The following is a 16,887-nucleotide window of genomic DNA, read 5'->3' on the forward strand; positions in this document are numbered from 1 at the left end:
GCCCCGGGGCGGGGCTGCCCCACCGAGCGCGGGCGGGCTGGGCTAGAGCGCCGCCCGCCATAGAGAGCGACCTGCCGGGTAGAGCGCCGCGCCCGTAGAGACGATGTGTGATGCCGAGAGCACGGCGGTCACACGGACCGGGCCGGCCCCGCTCTCTGCGGGAGAGGGGCAAAGCAGGGCCCGCACCGGGCGGCGGCAGGAGGCGCCACAGACCGCGGCCCTGGTGGCTGTGAAGAGCTGGGAGGCCGCTACGTAGAGCGCCGAACACACCATAGAGACGGGGAGGGCGGCTAGAGCACTGCACGCCCTATGAAGACCTGGCTGTCCTAGGGCGCGGAGGTGGCGAAAAGCCTCTGCGCGCAGCGAGACTCTCCGGAGAGGCTCCGGGCGAGAAGCAGCGGGGGCGTGCGATGAGCTGCTTCGGTGCTTTAACCGTGGAGCGCCCCGGGGGGAACCATAGAGGGGCACGCCGCAGCCCAGAGCGTCGCGGGGAGGGGGAGCGTCGTGGCCGCGCATGCGCGCCGTGCCGGCGCCCGGCCCGGTGGCGGGGCCGCCATGTTGCCGCTGGCAGCGGGGCCGGGCCGGGCCGGGCCGGGCCGGGTCGGGCTTGGTGTTGGGGTTTGAGCTGGGACTGGGTCCGGTGTTGGGCTTGGCGCTGGGGCCAGCGCCGGCTCGGGGGCAGCGGTCCTGTCCCTGCATCCGTCCCTGGCCTGCTGCTTCTCCCGGCTTGGCTGCGGTCTGCGCCCGGGGAGGGACAAGGCGTGCCAGGGAGCGGGGCCGGGCCGAGCCTCGGGAGCTGCCGGTACCGCGCGGGGCGGGGCGGGGGCAGACGCTACCTATTTGGGGTATAAAATGCCGGTTTTCATTTAAAGGCACCAGGGTGCAGGGCGGGAGGCTGAGGGGAGGTGCGGGCTGCCTGGTCCCGGCTGTGGTGGCTGCCGCCTCCCCCCGGCCCCTTCGCCCTCCCCCGCCTCGCTGGGGCCCGTTCCTGGCCCTGAAGGTGCCCTGGGGCATCCCCCGCCAGACCTGCTGGGCGCCCTGTCCTGAGCAAGGGCGGACACCCTGGGCTTCCTCGAAGCAGCAGCTCTAGCCCCCGGGTATTTAATTCTTTTCTCTAGCATGAAGCATCTTCAGTGCAGGATTGTGGTGCCGAGTCGCCTTTGGGCACGGATCCAGAGGGAGATAGATCCGAAAGCGCAGGTGGCATGGGGATGGCAGCGTGGGGTGAGGATACATGACGCATGGTGGCACTGGAGCTCTGAAGTTTGCTTACATGTGGATTGCTTTAACCCATCGGTCATATGCTTATAACGTGATGCTTTTGTAGAGGAATGGATTCCACCCCTGCTTGTCCCATCAGCAGTTGCCCATCTGTTGTCCATCTCCAGCATCTGTCGTGCTGGGGAGAAGCACCCCCTGGACCCTGTTCCTCCCTGGAGATGGTCCGTGGCCGCTGCCTGGCCTGAAGGGTGTCCCAGGATGTCCCTGTCACCTGGGGACATGCTGTGCTGGCAGGCAACGGGGAGGGCAGAACATCCCCAAGCAGGCTAACCCTGCTGCCACTCAGCACATCGGATGCATCCTGAGTGGTGCTGAGCCCTGGCATCCTCGGAGATCGCTCTGGGCTGCTGGCCACATCCCTGGCAAGCAGCTGCCCTGTCTCATGTGCTGGAGATGGGGCAGGATGAGGTCTGGGTTGCTCCTCCATGGTACCTGCATAGACAGTTCGCCCCTGCGAAGCACTGCGTGCTTCTCCCCAGTGTGGAATCTGTGCTGTGCTGCGATTTCCATGCCCAGTTTTCCAGAACGTGGGCCTTTAGAGTCCTTACAGTTTCCCTGCTGTCGCACTCCTGGGTGTGCTGGTCTGGCAAGAGGTGGAACAGCCACTTGCTGTGATTGCATTCACAGCGAGGGGACGTGGTGGTGTGTCACCACAGCTTTCTGTTTTCCAAGAGTGTTTTTCAGGAAAGGGGTGGGGGCGGCGCCTGGAACAGGCAGAGGAGCTGGCGGGGATCTGCTGCTTCCCAAAAACTTGGTACAGCTCCCAAGGGAGATAAACAAGTTAGTCACTCGGTGAGCTCACGGCAGAGGCATCTCAGCCTCCATGAGAATTTGGCGCGGGCCCTTCCCAGGCTGCCGGGGTGCAAGCGTGCCCTGATGCCAGCTCCCCAGGGGAGGCAGCAGCTGCATGGCTGCAGGCAGTGGCTAGCCCCATGCTCCTCATGCTCACCCGGTGCCTCGTCCCGTGTCTTGGTCCTTCTCCCGCACACCATGGGCCTGGCAGGAAGCCCCAGCCCCTCTCCCACCATGCCCTGGTGCTCAGCACCTCTGACACAGCGCCTGGGTGTCTGCAAGATCCAGGTGTATTCCTGTCATGAGCAGTGGATGTGAGCAGACACGAATAAATAGTGAATCAGCTGAAAGGCTGCTAAGGGTCTGGGGGGCTCTGGGGAGGAAAGATCCCCCTCCTGTGGTGTCTCCGCTGGCTGCGTTTAGGACGAGCAGTGCAGCAGCATCAGGATGTCCCATGGTTTGTGTCTCACGTAGATGAGCCACCGTTAGGGGTATGGAGTGTGGTCTCTGGAGCTCACCAGGGTGTGCAGTCCCTCTTGTGCCCTGCAGAGCTGAGCTTGGACCTGCCGTGTCTTGTGGGGCAGGGGCTGGCAGTGCCACAACCCCAGTCCCCCTTGGAGGTGCGCTGGCTGGCTACCCTCTCCCCCAGGTGCCCAGCGCTTTGGACATGCACCTGCTGCTTGGCCCTGGCACGTAGTATGTTGTGTGCTGGGAAAGAAAGCGCCTGGGAGCTTTCTGGGGATTTCCCAGGGAGAGCTGGGACCTGGGAATTTTCTGCCCCCCCTCCTCTTCTCCCCTCCTTCCTCCAGCAGCGGCTCTCACTCGCATGCTAGTCTTGGGGTCAAGAAACGGTTTTAAAAAAAGCAACAGCCCACACAATGCTCTTCCCTTCCCTAATGGGTGCTGGTGACGAGATACCGCATCCGGCCCGGGGGATACAGAATTAGCCCTCTGCCTGGGAAAGGCCCTGCCGGTCCCTGCAGCAGCTCCAGTGCCGTGGGGCTCCGAGGTCAGCAGCGCATCGCCACGCGCAGAGGAAAGTGACTCTGCATCCTACAGATGCATCCTCCGTTGGGCTCGCTCATTCCGCTCTGACGGGCCGTGCAAGAAATCTGTCACCCTTCCCTGCTCACAGGATTTCTCAGGGGTTGTGTTGCCGGTGCTGATGTCAGGTGGTGCTTTCTGTGACGTGCAGGGCACACACAGGTTTCTCTTTACACGTGGCTTCCACGCTGGCAAAAATTGGGGGACATTTCCGCATGTCAAGACAGGAAATTCACGTTTTACAGGAAACATGGCAATTTCCACAAGAGCAACCAGAACAATAGGTGCCTGAGCGGACAGGGGATGTTCCTGGAAATGAGTGTGGGACACTCACAGGACAAAAATTCTGAAAGATGTCAGTTTGGGTGTTGGAACTATTTTATTCTGATGCACATCCAGCACAACTCGATACAATCCAACCTGAATGATGCAGCCCAGCCCACCGCAACCCAATGTGAGTGGCCCAAAACAACCCAACCCAACGCCAGTGATCCAACATAACACAACCCAACGAGAGTGACACAACCCAACCAACATGAATGATCCAACCTGGCCCATCTCAACCCAACAAACCCCATCATGGATAACACAGCACAGTAAGATGAGAGGAAAATCCGGAGGACCTTTGGGAGGTCAGGGTTAGGAGGGTCCAGGGACTGGAGCTCCAGTTGCTGGTTGGTCTTAACTGACCCATGCTGCAAGGTTGTTGTAATGAAATGAAAAGGGCAAAACAACCTCTGCCCACCAGAACTTCCCCTCTCAATAGGCTATGAACTGGTGAAATGTGGCTGTCTTGGGGACCTGAGAGTCCAGGGGGATTTTCTGGTGTGTCATAAGGGGCTGAGCCCCTCTGTTCCTCCTCACTCTGTCCTTTCATGACACTTCTTAGGACTAAAGTTGCCTCTAAACTTCTGTCTCTTAGAGTGACACTGGTCAGTGATTTCAAGAGGGTTGAGGGAATGGAGGCTAGCAGGAGAACCTGGCGTGCACAATGGTGATAAGAATGCAAGGTAAAACCTGAGGCAAAGCCCCCAGTGTGGCTGCGATCCTGACACCGGCACAGCGCTTGATCCAAGGGCTATCGGAGCCGAGGGACACGCGCCGGGTCCCTCTGGGTGCAGTGGTGAGCTGCCCATGGGGCCACCCGTGCCGTCACTGGCTTTGCTGCTCTGGCATTACTTCTCCCCGAGGCCAAGCTCCCACTCCCAAGAATGCATCACGTCCCCACAGAAACAAAAATGCTTATTTATTTGTCTTGTTTCAGTTTTGCTTTTTTAAAATGAATTTAATTCCACCACCCCCACCCCCCCTTTTTTTTTTTTGGGTTGTTCGAAGGAAGGAAGGAAGCCCAAACTCGGATGTTTGTTTGTTCTGTCCTGGCCGATGTTCCCTTGGTCGCACTCCAGTGGCTGATAAACTGGCAGGGAACTGGAGCGTGGAGCACGGCGGAGCCTGGGAAAGGCCAGGACCCTGCTTCCCCCAGCCTTACGTCACGGTTTCTCTCCGATGAGCTTGGCCTGGGGGCTGCGTGCTGCTAGCTGCCTCCGCTCCCCCTTGGACCGGCAGCACCTTTGTCACCAGCTCACGGGACCGTTCTCAGTGGGATGTCTGCAAGGAGAGCATCTCCTTCCAATCTGGGGTTCCTCCACCCCACCCTGGTGTCACCTTCTGAGCTCCAGAGCCATGGTGCGGCCGGGACCCATGGTTTGCCCCTGCCTGTAGGACCATGGAGGGGGAGAACCCAGAAGGGATCTGGGCTCGGGTGTGAGCTGTGCTCTTCTCACAGACCTTCACCCTCTTCATCCAGGCAGGTTGCACTCAACTGCGGGCATCCTCTGATGTCTGAGGCCAGTACAGACCCCAGACAGGAGGAGGCAGTGCTCGCAGGTCTGAGGAATCAGAAGCTCATCCCACAGCTCCTGACATGAGCCGTTAGGTTGGCAAGTCTCCTTCCTGCAAGCTGCAGTATGTGCTTGACGTGTCCTGTAAAAGACAAACATTTATGGGATATTGAATATGTGCCGTGGGGGAGCTGGAGGCTTTGTGGTCCTCTCGCTCCCAGCTCCCTGTTGAGGACAGGGAGGCAGTTCAAGGGAAAGGGGAACACACAACGGGGGCTTGTTCAGCTCAGGAAACCTCTGAAGCTCTCCTGGGAACAGCGTCTGCCCAGGGATGCTGGGGTGTCTCTGGGGATGTGAGACCCTTCCTCATCCCCTGGGATCCTGGGGTCAGAGGCATGTGTGGGTGGGCTCAGGAAACGAGTCCGTGGGACCCTTGCAGGGTACGTGAAGATGCTGGAGGTACTGGAGGCAGAGGCATGGTAGGAAGTGCTGGAGCAAGAAGGCGACAGAGGGTTCTCTCTCTGTTAGAAGTGGAGCATTTGCTCTCAATGTTTTTTTCTTTGCAGCAATGGAGGGGCCCTGAAGACACCCTTTGGGTGTCCCCTCGTTCGGGGAGGACAGCAGGAAATATGGGTATGACCCTCCAGCACCCAGCTCCTGCTGGTAGCTCCAAACCTCCTGCCTTGGGCCCCACACCCCAGCAGCTCTTTTACCTCTCGCTTGGCTGCCATGGAGCTGTTTTTCCCAGGGCTCTTGAGTAAATTTCTTCTTCTCAGTGTCTTGGGAAAGTGAGAGGGAATCGCTGAAATGATGTAGAGCACCACCACGGGCATCTGGATCCCGTAAGGAGAGGGCAAATGGCCGAGGAGGAAGGTCCTTCTCTGCCCATCCTTTGGCACAATGTCACCTGCCCCTTCCCTGGTCCCAGCAGCCACCTGGCAGGTTCACCAGCTCCGGCTCCCTTCTCCCAACTGGGTGCATGTGGCCAAGGGCCGCCCTGAGCTGCGCAGCCTCTGCGTGCGGGGGAGGGTGGTGGGCACTGGGGGCTTTCTTGGGGGGTGAGTGGGGATGCTCTGGGGGGTCCCCGGGCTCTGTGCAAGGCCAGGTCACCCCCAGCACCATGCTGCACAGCAGCCACTGCACTGGCTTGCTGCCTGCTGGCCAGGGCACTCGTTCCAGAAGATAATATATAGCTTTGATGCTGCTAATTGGAGCTCTTTCCCTACACTTCCTCCTTTCAATCTTCCTCCGCCCTCAGCTCTGCAGGGTCAATAAGTGATTTGCATTAAAGCAGAGTCCCTGTCGGTTCCCGTGTGTCTATGGCAGCCGGGTCTCTGCCAGGGGGCTGGGAGAAGGGGGCTGCATCAGCAGGGTGAATCCTGCAGACCCTCCGGGGATGGGAGACAAACCCTTGCAGGTCTCTGTCCAAACCTTCTGCCATGCAGCTCTGCTGCCTTTCCCAGAGCCCCTGGGGTCCCCCTGCTCTTCCTCTGTCCCCCTGCCTCGCCTCAGCCCCTGCCTCCCCTCCGTCTGACCCCCCCGCCCGGTCTGGCCATCAGCAGACAGCCACTATTGATTTTCCTGGTTCAGCAAAACCCAGCCACGAGGGGAGCGTGAGCTGGGGCTGGGCAGCGGTGACATGTGCGACGGCAGTGCTGGTGCATCCGTGAGCCAGGCACGAGGGTGATGGGGGAGCCGTCTGGGGAGAGCTGTCACAGTCCCCCAGGGCCCCGCCAGTGCTACATCTTGGTTTGCTGGGAGACCTGGGTGGCTCTACCTCCCCTGTGCCCTGAGCAGCCCTGGTTTATGAGACCCAGTGGTGGGGACATGCAGCTCCTCCATGGGACCCGTCTGGAAACCTTCAGTGGGGAAGCAGGAAGCCCTCAGCCTTCCCTCTTCAGGGATGAATGATCCTTTTCTCTCTCCAAACAGACCCAGGTGGATTCAAATGTGCTTTCCACAGGGAGCCCATGATTTTCTCAGGCCTGTTCCCAGCTGAAATCTCGCATATCCCCCAGGCTGCCTGGGGACACTAGTAGTGGGGGAGAAGCTATGGCCAACACTGAGGCTGGATCACTGCCCTCCTTCTAGCCTGCTCTGTGATAACCCCCGGCAAAGGTGCTTTGGATCATGGTATCTTGGAAAGCAGTGGCCAACCTCCTCCTTTGGCTGCGCCCTGGGGGTCTGCCACATCTCCCATAGCATGGGAGAAGGAAGGATGCTTCCCAAATAACTGCAGGCAAAGAATAAGCCATTGCACCCTATCAGAAGTGGTAAACTGAGTCAAGGAACCATGAACTGACTTAATTTCCTGATTTCCATTAATATGTGCTTGGTGGTGTCCTCCAGAAAGGGAGGAGCTGCCAACTGTGGGCAAAGACAAGTCCTTCCTTTGACTTTGTTACCTGTGTATTTGGAGCAGCAGGTCCTCTCCCAGGCTGCTCTCACACCCTTCCCTCATGGAAAATAATAAAACATTCAGCCTCACATTGCCCTGCCTGGGAAAATGGGGTGTCCATAGAGGGACAGACACCCAGGTGCTGGTGCAGGGATGAGGCAGCATCTGCACCTGCCCATGCCTCCCCCTGGAGACAGGGGAAAGGTGAGTCTTTATGAGGCTCTATACAACCAGAATTTCCTCTCCTGTCCTGGGGGTGGATGCTCTTCCTGCCCCAGAGCAGGTACCCGAGGAGGAAGGAGATTGACCTCCCCTGGGGATGAGTGGGAGAAGGTGGGATGAGTCAGGTGGGAGCCTTGCAGAGACTGTGCCCATTAAACCCAGGACCTCGTCCCAGCTGAGGTTCAGAGCCCCCCTAGGACCCATGTCGCATGTCCCCAGGTCTGTTCTGTGGCTCTTGTATGTGCTCCCCAGCATCACCCCTGTGCCTGATTGCCTGCACCAGGGGCTCAGGCCATGGCTTCTCTCCCACCCTGCTGGGACCCGGCAGCAGCATGGCCATCGGGAGGCGGACGGAGCCCCGTAGTGGGGCTCCCCAGCTCAAAATTGCCCAACAAAACACCGTGGTCTCTCCTTGCAAGGTGGCCAGCCCTGCTGATGCAGCCTCCGAGCAAGGCATGTCCTGTTGCCACCCACCTCCAAGAGAGGGGTGGTGCGTGCAGGTCCCCCTTTTTGCCAGTCGCTGTATTTGGGAGCAGTTGAACGCAGCATGACGGGGGAGGGCTGCCTGCCAGCTCCCTCAGGGCATCCCTGGGTTCACCCCCTCTGCTCACCCCCACACCCCAGCCCCAGGGGTACCCTCCTCCGCGGGGTCACTGCTTTGGCTGCTGCACAGCCCCTTTCCCCACTCGCCTCGACTTTCCCACTGCCTGCAGCCGAACCTGGCCCTGCCCCAGCTTTTCCATGGCCCCTCAGGTCCAGCTCTGCTTGGAGTGGAGGAATGCAGCTCTCCAGCCTGGGGTCTCTTTGCCCTATTAAGTGGCCCTGGGAGGGTCTTGGTGTCAGGGCTCTTGGCACAGAGGCAGACAGTGTGGTTGTCCCTACCCAGGGCTTGCCCTGTGCTCAGCCCACCCTGGCAGGGCAGCATGGACCAGCAGCATCCCCAGGGAGCACCCCTGGACTGCCAAAATATGCCTGGCTGCTCTGGGAAGCTCTGGAAGTAGCTTTGGGGAGAGTCCAGCCCCATATAGGAAGCTTCAACCTCCTCCTCACCTTTCCCAGCCCATTAAGAGGCTTCAAGCGTCTCCGCTGCTCTCTGTCACCAGCTCTGCAGGTGTGGAGGGGGGAGCGTGGGCTGGAGTTCACCCGTCATCGGTGGCAATGTGCCAGAAGACCCCTCCCTGTGGTGGGCTTAGCCTCCCATTCCTCCTGCTTGTGGGTCCCACCTCACCAAGTGCCAGTGGCTGGGATCTGCAGCCAGACAAGCTCCAGCCACTGCCGAAAGGTGGGGTTTGGGGGGGTGCAGGCAGCAGGGGGACACTGGTGCCACCCCTTACCACCACCCTCCAATGGAGCCCTGAAGCCTATCTTAGAAGATGCTTTTTCTGGGAACCACAGCGAGGGACAGATGAGCTGGGTTTGTGAGACCCTGGAGCAGAGCATCGGCTCCCCACGGGTCTGGCCACCACCCTGCCCATGTCGCTGCCCTAGCCAGGCTTGGTTTGAGGGCAGCGGGGGAGCTCTGCCATGCTGGAGGTGGGAGCACTGTCCTTCTGGCCTGACCTGGAGACACTCAACCTCCATGGCATTGCCTGTGCCTCAGGGGCTTGCTTATGGGCTTGGGGCATCTTCTGCTGTGCCATGTGGTGAGATATGGGCTGTGTTGAGGGGCAGTGAGGGATGGGGTGTCAGGGGGTCACAGCCCTGTGGCAGACCCTCCCTGTCTCAGCAAAGGAAGGCGAGGAGGTGAGAGAAGGTCAGAAAAGTTTTTGCCTGACCCAAAAGCGCTTAGGCAGGTGGGTCCAAGCCTCCAGATAACCACTGTTATTTAATTTATTTTTTCTAAATAAAAAAAAGGAAGGAAGTTAATAAATAATGTAAAGTGGAGAATGCATTAATGAAAGAGAGAGCGAGGGAGAGAGAGGGAAAGAGAGGAAGGGACAGGGCAGAGTGAGAGCGCAGGGGAGGAGGGGGAGAGATATTCCTGCCTGTATCGATTGGATATGATTACATTAGACCTATCAAATATTCATACTACATTCCACAAGAGGTCATTGTGTGTGTTTTTCCAATTTAGCTCTGCCTTGGCACAGGGAGCAGGCTCCGAGTGGGAAAAGGGCTGTGCAAACGGCTCCAGCTCCGTGGCCCCAGGGCTGCCTGCTCCCTGTCACCACAGGGATGTCACCAGCTGGATACCCTGGGGTGGTGACACCGTCCCCGGGTGGGATGTAGGGGCTGGGGGTCAGTGGGGAGGGGGATGCTCAAGTGGGGTGTGGAGAGGATGCCGAGCTGGCTGCTGGCTCTGCAGGTCCTTTGCAGAGCCCCTGCGGGCTCTAGATCGTGGGTGGAAAGAGCAACTGCTGCTGAAATAGAGCTGCAAGGACACGCGTGTCCCAGCTGCAGCACCTCTCTCCTCCCTAGCAAGCATTTCTGCGCCCTTCCCAGGCAAACTCGGAGGCTGGTGGTCATTATTTACTGGCTGCTATAGGCTGTTCCTTACACAGGAGAGCCTTAATGGGGGATTTTAACTGGGATGTCCCTTTTCCAGCTGGGAAGGAGTCAGCCCAGGGCATGAAGACAGGCAGGAGGTGGGTGAGATGCCACACGGAGGGCAGGCAGCAATGTGTGGCAGGTCTCCCACCGCAGTGCCCATCCACCAAGGCACGCTGGCTCCTCTCCCCGTGCCTCCATCCCCATGAGCCCCCCTTGCAAAACCCACCCGCATGGTCCTTTGCCCTGGGGAGGCAACTGGGGGGCTGCTGCCTAATTTTACTTCCATGGGAGGCACTTCCCTTGCCCGTGCCTCAGTTTCCCCGTACTGCGATGCTGCCAGTGGGGGGATGCAGCCGTGTACTTCCACCTTCTGGCAGCATCACTGTGGCACAGCTGCTGTCCCCACAGCCCCCGGCTGCTCTGCCGAGGTCCCACTGCCCTCCGCCCCGCTGCGGCCCCGGGCGGCATGAGCCAGCGCTCCGTTCTCTCCTTACATTAATAAAAATTTTACAGCACGGTGGCAGGAAATGCATTTTCAGTTCATCTGCTGCAGCTATTAGATTACCAGGAAATGGCTGGCTGGCCGGCGGCCAGGGCCTCCAAAGGGCCGGTGCACACCCGGCGTGGGGCGGAGGGAGAAGGCGAGCGGAGCCCACCGTGCTGGTGGGCGCTGGGCTGAGCCGATGAGACTGCTCCCAGTCCCCCTGGCTGTCCCCGAGGTGTGCCAGGCCGGCCCTCACCGGCCCTGCCCGCGCACCTGGGTGTGCGAGGCTGCCTGGGGATGTGGGTGCGAGGGATGCTCCGAGCTGGCAGGGACCGATGGGTGGCTGGGGGGAGCCGAGAAGGCAGCTGAGGGTGACCCTTGGCTCCATCCGAGGAGCAGCAGAGCCCGAACCGGCTGCAGCCTCTGCTGAGGTTTGGCTGTGCCGGGCCGGGAGCCGTGGAAGTTTTGGGGCTGGAAGAGGCAGGGTGCATGCACTGAGCAGGGAAGGTCTCTGCAGGGGTTGGTTATTCCAAGCCATGGGATTTGGGGCTGCCAGGCTGGACTAAAGAGGAGCTCAGGAAGGAGTTTAATTTGTTTTGTCTTTAAAAAAGCCCAGAGGAGGGGGTAGGTGCTGGCTATAAATACCTCTGAGGTGGCAGTGCTAATGAAGGGAGGGAATTGCTACAGCCCCTCGGAGAGGAGGGCCAGCCGCAGCAGGAGAGGGAGAGCCCCCCCGGGGAGGGACGCAGTTTTTAGGCTGGCGGTGTTTTCAGGAGAGCCCTCTTAGAGGTGACTGCGGCTGAATGCTGGAGCCAGCCTCTACAGGTGGGACAGCTTCGTGCTGTGACCCCGCGAGTCCAGCCCGGCTGTGTGCCCTGGGTTCCCCACGCCTGAGCGTGGGGCACCAAAGCAAAGCATCTTCCTTTGGTGGGGGTCAGGCCCTGGGGCTGCGGCTGGGCTGGCTCCACCCGCGCTCCAGCTGCGCTTTTGCACCTTCCTGGGGTGCAGCGTGTGCAGCCCCTGCTTTTGGGGCACTCCGAGGGAGCGGGGCTGAGCTCTGGAGGGGTGCCGGAGGCTCCCTGCCTGCACCTGGCAGCAGCCCAGGCGTCTCAAGCCCTCACTGCCTGCTTGGCCACCCAGAGCCCCCGGCTCCATGTGCAGGATGCTGCTTTGGGGTAGGAGGCGACCCCAGCCCTCCGCTCCCCAAGCCCCACTGCGGTGACGCCTCCACTCCAGTCCCTGCAAGCTGGGACCAGGTAGGAGAGGACTCCGGGGCAGTGGGAAATGAGGGATGGCAAAGAGGGAAAGCAAGGGATGATGGAAGTAAGAGGGGCAAGCAAGGGAGCAAAGTGTGGGGAGAAAGCAAGGTCTGAGCCTTGCTGAGGTTTATTAAAGTTTAACAGAAAAGAAACCCTGGTTTGCGTGGAGGGGACCAGCTATTTTTAGCCGTGGGTAGGATGTCAGCTCTGAAAATAGCCTGCTACCAGATCCTAATGAAATCCTCTCTCTTTGGCTCTCACCCGGAGCAAGTTTGGAGGGGGAGGATCGCTGTCACACCCGCAGCCGAGGAGCTCCTGACATTCACAATGACTCGCCTTATTTTTTTTATTATTTTTTTTTCCTTCTCCCTCCGGTTTCTCCTATTCTTTGCCGGCTCTGCCTTACACCGAGCAGAGGAGTCACCAGCCAAAAAAGTGAATGCGGGGGTGGTGCTGCTTAGCTACGGCCAAATCCCAGGCAACATGTGACCAGATTGGCAATTTAATACTGAGCCTTTCTCCCCTGCACACGCGCACGCTCAAGTTAAAGTGACATTGAAACGGGAACTCAAAGTGCTGAAGGCAAAGAAATTGGGGGGAGCTGCCTCCCACCCCCCCTGCCCACCACCTCCATCCCCGGGGAAGGAGTTTTGCTCACTGGGGCATGAGAGGGCTTGGTCTGGGGTGGGAAGCGTGGTACCCAGGCGAGGGAGGATGCTCGGGTTAGGTACCTGGGCTTGGAGGGGAACAAGAGGTGGAAGATCTGCTGCTGGGTGCATGGACCAGCTGGTTGGTGGAGACCTGAGTGCACCCGGGCATCTGCAGCAGGGATGCCTGATAGACATGGTGGAGCTCAGTCTGGGACCTCTGGAAAGCCTGAAGACCTGAAACGGTGGGTGGTGACTGCTCCTAGGAAAGATCAGGGTGGTGGAGAAGCAAGCACAGGGAGCATGGGGCATAGAAGCCAGGGAGAGAGTTGGCCCAGAGGGCTTGGGGACAGAAGAGACAGTCATGGGAGCCTCACATCCCCATCAAGCCAGGGCTTGAAGGTGCTATACAGACAGAGGTCGGATGAAGAGCATATGTCCAGCAGACACTGGGTCAAGCCTGGCAAGAGGGACCGGTGCTCCACAGGCTCTCTGGGGACAGTTAGGGTCTGGAGAGTGCAACCCCTTTGGTACCTGATTCCCTGGTGGGTGTAGCAACGGGTTTTGGCTAGGGAAATAGACATCACTTTCCCACGGCACCCCACACAGACCTCAGGCTTTGGCTCACCAAAGGCAGCCTGTTCCTAATAGGAACAAGACTCCTTCAGCTCTGCACCCTTCGCCTGCCAAAGGAGGAACCCCTTGCAGCCAGCTGGCTGATACGGTGCAAGGGGTCCAGCTCCAGAGCTGGCTGCCTGTACCGCAGGCGGAACAGGTGCTCAGGCACCTGCCAGTCCTTCCAGGGAGCTGGAAGGTGGAGTTAACAATTTCCCAGCAAGGAAATGCTTATATTGATACCCCTCCCCCCCCAATATCTCTACAACCAGTGCCCTGTCCAGCTTTACCCGCCCTGCGCAGGTTCCCAAGGAGCTCAGGGTTGGGCTCTCTGTGTACAACATTTGAAGCCACACTTGCTGCTTGAGTCATGTCTTTGCTCTGGTTTCTCTGCTGGGGGGGGCGATAAGGATTTGGGCAGGGACCTCGTGGGGACAAACATATTTTCTGTACAAAAAGAGCTACGGTGGAGGCACAGGGAGCCCACCGATGCACCGGGACACCCTGAGCTACGCACAGTGGGACACGGACAAAAAAACCCAATACACCTCCTTTTGCATTCACCCTCCGGCTGGGTTCGCATGCCGGGGTACCAGCACAGCCCCTGCGCTGGATGCTCTCCCCTGAGACAGTACCTCCTGCCTCACCGCCGTCAGCGTGGGGATGGAGCCATCTGCATCAGTGAGTCAGCAGGACCCACTTAACACTTCTCCAGCAGGATCTACTCCTCCTGACAGAATGGGCAGCTTCTGGCAAGCTCCGTCAGCGTGTTACAATCTCAGCTCATTAAAGGGACGCATCCTGAGATCTTTATTGATGTTTTATGCTGCCTGGCTCCATCTTCAGAGAGAAACTCACATTGCAGTCAATGACTACACCTCTGTGGTGCTGCAGGCTGAGTAAGGAGCTCAGGATCTGGCTCGCATGGCAGGTCGGGCTCAGCTCTCATTGCTACAGACCCTGCAAACGGTGGGGTTTTACACCAAAGCATGTACACCAAGAGATGTCTCGGGGCCAGGATCCCTGTAGGGTGTTTCTTTTCCAGGGACTAGGGAAGATTCAAAAAGGAAATACAAGGAAGGGATTGCTTTTTTTTTCCTTGCTTTCTTATCCGTCTTTGCTGGGCAAAGGAACGGTGTGACATGGAAGGAAAATGATGTTTTCTTTCCCCCAGTGCTGCCGTCTGTTCAGCTTGAGCCCAGTGGGGTGGATGTACCTGGCCTCCTCCTTACCAGAGCGTGTGTTGAGAGCCACATGTCCCTCCACCTTCAGAGAATCGCGATCTTTTAATAAGTTCCCCGGCACTTGCTGTTGTTTCTAAAAAGCTAGTGGCACTGTCTGGCTTCAAGTGGCTTTTACATAATACAGACTGTCAGGCTAGATGAACATCACGGTCCCTTCTGGCCCTAAAAATCTGTGAATCTAAAAATTAGAGGGCACCAGCACCTCATTGTTTCTGGCTGATTTAATTAGGGGAATTGCATGTTCTCTTTATCCTCTCCTTCCCCCCCTCCTCCACATCATCTTTAACTGATGACCCTCCCCCTGTGCCCAAGCTTGGCAAATAGCATCAGAAGAGATCAGACATCTTCAGCCTTGCTCTGGGATATTCTCCTCTCCGCTTCCTGCTTCTGGACTGATTCACAGCGCTTAATTGTTCGGCTGCTGTCTGCACCAGCAAGACCAGAGGTGGTCAGGCTTGGAGGCGGCTGGACAATGTGCCTGGAAAACAGTGCTGAGCTCTCCTGGTTGTTTTAAAATTGCAGCTAAGTTCTCCAGGCTCCAGATTTAGCTCTTTTGGTCTTGTGAACATGTATATGTATCTAGCAAAACACTTTTTGAGGAGGGGAAAGGAGGTGACTAACTCCCCACCTTTTTTGTGGTGTTTGGGATATGCAGGTGGAGTGGAAAGAGCAAAGCAGGGAGGAATTGCTGGCAGCCTGCTGGGATTGCCAGGGATGAGGGTTCCTCCAAGGCAGAGATCTGCAACAGGTGCTGAGGACTTGTCAAGGGGGCTCAGCTGGAGTTGGGAACATGGGGACGAGCTGTTGCCATCTCAGTGACCGTATCTGGGTGCTATCAGAGGTCCCCAGGCAGGAGATGTGCTGACAGTCCCTACAGTAAGGGCAGAGGATGGGGCTTCTGGCAGCTGCTTCTCTTCTGGTCCCTTTGGACAGGACCCCAAGGACATTTGAGGGGTTAAAAGGTGGCAGATTCAGACTGGAAGGAGGAGTGAAACCAGTTCAAAAGGCCAGTTAAGAGGAGCTGGCAGTTGCAGGTAGTGGCTGAGACTGGGCAGAGGCAGCGGTGGGTGGCTGCAGGAGGGATGTTAAATCCTTAGTCCAGGGGCAGCCACTCACTCCTGCAGACCTTGCGTGGGGAGAGTTCACCAGGAATCTAACAGAGTCTCACACCTTCCCCTGACATGGCTGACATCATGGCTGTGCACTGTCAGGGGACCACATCCCTCTTCCAACAGCCAAAAACCCTCTGAAAACCCACCGGCGGCTCTATCCCAGACCCTTCCTTTGGGAGCAGCTCTAAACTTTTCTGCTTTGCAAATGCATTCAGGTTCCCAGCCCTCCTCTTCAGAGATGCTGCGGTCAATAACTCACCAGGAGGCTGCTATTCTCCCTCCGCTTCCCACCCTCCCACTTGTCTCGGTATCTCCGCATTCATGCCTTTTTGGCCCTCCCTCGGCAGCGGGTGAAGAATAAAGCAGCGCTGGCTGAGCACGATGCAGGCTGTGCTAGGGATGCTGTGAGGCAGCGGAGGGAAGCCTGAATCACCAGCACCTCAAGGTGGGAGTGATAAAATGGGGCTGGGAGAAAGGGAGGACATCACACGTGCTTTTAGGAGTCAGGTGCTCACAGCCAGCTGGCAGTCACTGGGAGTTGGGCAACTCGGTTCCTTTCTGCGCCTTTAAAGACAGAGCTGAGAGCGATGGGGAGGAGGGGCTCGTGGGAGCACAGGGAGATGCAGCATTAAGGCTCTGAGCTGTAGCCAAGGCTGAGGGATGCTATCAGGGACTTGTTCCTCTTGGAGAAAGTCCTCCTGGAGGAGCATCTCTGGTGGGATCCTATGGAGATGGAGAAGCGCTCAGCCTAGAAGTGCCTAAAAGTAAGCCTGGAAAGGCTCATCTGGGTACCACGCTGGGAGAGCAGAGTCCCTGGCCTCTGCTGGGGAGGACTCCAGTGCTTCTGCTGGCATCAGCTGGGAGTGAGCCATGGAGGTCAGTGGGATCACCCTGGTTTACACCCATCTGTTAGAGCAACAAGTGGCAGAGCTGGTTTTGTCACCTGTATTCAGGCTCCCCCTCTTCCCTCCCCGCTGCAGCCTGCTCTCACGCACACAGACGCTGCGTTACCCACCGGCAGCAAACACCAGCAACGCGCAGCCGGGCCTCGGGCAGCTACCCGCCCCACGGGAGCGCGTTCCCATGCTGCCAGGGGCTTGGCTGGCATGGTTGAGGGCTTGATGACTTCAGCTTCACTGCTTGGAGACAGGTTCTTAGCCCTCCCCGACCTGTTAATGTTGCTTTGCTTATTCGGCGAATGCTATCAGAAAGGATGGGTGCCCAACCTGGAAGTGTTGAGAGGAATAAAATGAGGGTGGGAGCTCTGGTGGGGTCCACAGGTGATGTCCAACGTCACCAAGGAGAGGCCTTGTGTCTCTGGGACTGTCAAATCATCCGATTTATTTACATAGATGGGACCAAGGGGTATCACAAGGATCCTTGGTGCTCCTGAGCAGTGGTTGTTGCCTTAGGGAAAGCGGCACAAGGAGCGCCCCGGGGAAATGTCTGGGACAGAAC

This window comes from Falco rusticolus, chromosome 14 (assembly GCF_015220075.1).
Source record: "Falco rusticolus isolate bFalRus1 chromosome 14, bFalRus1.pri, whole genome shotgun sequence".
Taxonomy (NCBI): Eukaryota; Metazoa; Chordata; class Aves; order Falconiformes; family Falconidae; genus Falco; species Falco rusticolus.